We start from the raw sequence: 3,189 nt of genomic DNA, 5'->3' as shown, positions 1-3,189 counted from the left end.
AAACTCCCCTTAGAATGCTTTATTCTTTGTTTGGATCGATCCTGGTTCAAAATATCTCAGGATATATCTAATATCTACTGAGGGGAGTCACATGCAGTCCTAACCAGCCCTTCAACCTTCTGATACGACCCACAGCAGTGTCTCCTGAGAGAGGTCGCAGGTGTACCGCACTGGTTGTCATGGTTACAATAATAAACATGCGGACTGAACTGACAGTCGCGCCGCCATGGTTACTATAACAACAGTCATGGCTTGGTTAAGTTTAAGAAAAGATGGTGATTTGGGTTAAAATAAGTACTTCCTCTACATTAGATGATCTAATGCAGTAAGTCTGGGTATCATACCTGAACCTTTTGCACCAAAAAGCACCTGCAACCGAGAACCGTCAGTGTCGAAAAACAAGCTGTTCGCTTTGTCAGTGTGTAATCTTGTTTATTTCTTCTTTGATTGTCATGTCCAGATGTAATTCAAAATTTATTTTCGACTTCATTTTATGTAGACATCAGCGTCATTTTGTCAGTGATGTCTTCACATTTAACATGAGAACTTTGCTTCTGAAACTGATGAAACTCAGGTTTTTGTACTGGAAGCAGTATTGGCCTGGCTCACCTGGCCCTACTCTTCACATAGGCAATTTAAGAAGCAAGTCCTGAGCAGTCATACATGACATGTGGGGTTTCATCTGTCCTTGTGAAAACAATAGCTTAAAACACAATCACACCACCTCACACAGGCCAGATGGTGGTCTTCCTGCCTCGGTCACACTCACAAACAGACCATCGCCCCGGCTTTCCTACCAGCCTTCAGCGGAGCAAACGCCACATAGCCCCTCTGAGAACAAAAGAGTCCAGGACAAAGCTGGCAACAATACTTGTCTTCCTCATTTCCACCAGTTCAGCGAGGGCAATCAGGAGCACACACACACACAATACCTGGCTGGAGAAGGAAGATTACATCATTTCTCCACAATGGCATGACTCATTGTTCCCCATTTAGCTGCAACTTCAAATACAGACAGTAAAAAAAAAAACAGAAAACAGAAGCCTTTGTCAGCAGAATGCTGAGGGAATTTCGACCTGAAATGTAAAACCTTTTAACCTTTGTGACCTCTTTTAGTGTGAACAGACAAACGGATCAGTTTCAGGGTCCTGACTATTCAAGACTATTCAAGGCCAGGCTCATGTCACTGAATCTATGTCCGTATTGGATAAATCATTTCAGCTCAGAAGAGCCGCTGTTCACACAATCAATACAGTAGGTTGGGCTGGGCCTTGTAGCGGGATTCACTTTGATACCGGCCACTGACACACTGAAGATATGTGTGCTCCTTTGTCTGTGGAAAACAACCTCACAGCTTCTGTGTCATTGACAAAGACTAGATGTTCAGCACCACCTGCTGGCTGAAGTGGTGCAGCTACGGCGATGTTCACGCCGCACTGTTCTCAAGTTGCAGTTCTACTGAGTAAAGGCCTGTGTTTTCTGAGAGGCAGAGCACAGACAGTATGTCATAATGATGACATGGTCCTGCAAGGACTGAAAAACACCCTGTTTAAAGGCCCATCTAGGGACTGGCATTGAAAATGAGTATTCAGACCCCTTCACTTTTTGCACAGTTTAGAGTGTTGGAGAGCTAATTTTAAATGGATAAAATTGTCTTTTTGCTCATTGATCTACACTTAACATGTTTTTAGAAATTTTCTCATTTACATTTTCTCTCATTTACAAAAGTATTCAGACCCTTTCCTGCAGCTCCAAACTGTGGCCAAGTACTTCCTGTTTACTTACATCTTCCTTGAGAGGTGTGTTGGAGTCAATTGAATTAATTGGAAATGGTTTTCAAAGGCACACATCTGTTTCTATTAGCTCCTATAATTCACACTGCATGTCAGGACAAAATCAAGCCATGAAGTCCAAGGAACTCTACACGGACCTGTGTGATAACACTGTGGTTATAAAATCATGTCTAAAGCTTTGTGAATTGTGAAATGGATGACGTTTGGAACCAGAAATCTACATACAGTTCGTCGTCCAACCAAATTAGGTAACCAGGGAGACCGGTGAGAATCAAGGGAAGGATGAACGCAGCCAAATACAGAGAGGTCCTTGAAGAAAACCTGCTCCAGAGAGCACAAGCGTGACTTGACATGAATTGAGCACAACACTGACCTGAAGCGGAAAGCCAAGACAATACTGGAGTCCCGACTGTCCGGTTCAGTAAGAAACCTGAGGATCAGTTCACAGACACTTTGCATCCAGTCTGAAGGAACCTGAGAGGATCTGTCAGGAAGAATAAACTGCCCAAAGAAATGCTAATGACTGACTTAAGGGTTTGAATACTTTATATTTTTTTAAAAACATGTTTTCACTTTATCATTATGGGTTGTTGAAGGGAGACTGATTGCCATACGATACATGGTGTAAAATGTACGCCCTGAGAGGGTCTGAATACTTCCTGAAGCCACTGTCTAGTGGCAAGAAAAACTAAGTGAACTTAAAAGTAGCCTAAATTTGTCCTAAAACAAGGTCAGATCTTCATCCAAGTTACAATTATTAACAAGCACAATCTATTTTAACTAATAACACATAAATCATCGTGTTGTTCTTGTCCATATTGAATAGACCATTAGAATATTTACCCTGCAGGTTTGAAAAGTAAGTGAACCCCTTGACTGATGACATTAACAGAAGCTATTTTTAGTCAGGAGTTAGAAAACCTGGAGTCCAACCAATAAAACCAAACTGAACTCAAACCACAGTCCAGTCAGACGAAGTGTGCATTTATTAAATGATTTAGTTCTGTTCTCTCTCTAAAAGTGGCCGTCCAGCTAAGAAGACTCCAAAGGTTCAACACAGTGAGATAACAAAGACCCTCACAGTAACAGAGGCCTTAAGGAATCATTGGAGCTGGCTAACATCTCAACAAGTTTGAGGGCCTTGGGGCCTTGCTGCCTCTTGACCTGGACCCCACATCATCAAGGGTGTTACGGCCTCTCTAAACAAACAAAAGACATAAGACCGGAACATATAACCGACGCCAAGAAAAGAGAATCAATTTAGTTTCAAACATAGTTAATCCTCTCGTGCAGCTCTTATATTTGAAACATCAATAAATCACACGACTATAGAGAAAACTGATCATCTGTTTGGTTAATCAAATGTCTGTACATGCATCAGAGACAAATACTGAAG

Source organism: Trachinotus anak, unplaced genomic scaffold, assembly GCF_046630095.1.
Source record: "Trachinotus anak isolate AG129_WGS33_773 ecotype Australia unplaced genomic scaffold, CSIRO_AGI_Tana_v1 ptg000005l, whole genome shotgun sequence".
NCBI classification, from domain to species: Eukaryota; Metazoa; Chordata; class Actinopteri; order Carangiformes; family Carangidae; genus Trachinotus; species Trachinotus anak.
The sequence above is the reverse complement of the archived record's forward strand: the minus strand, read 5'-3'. Positions refer to the sequence as shown.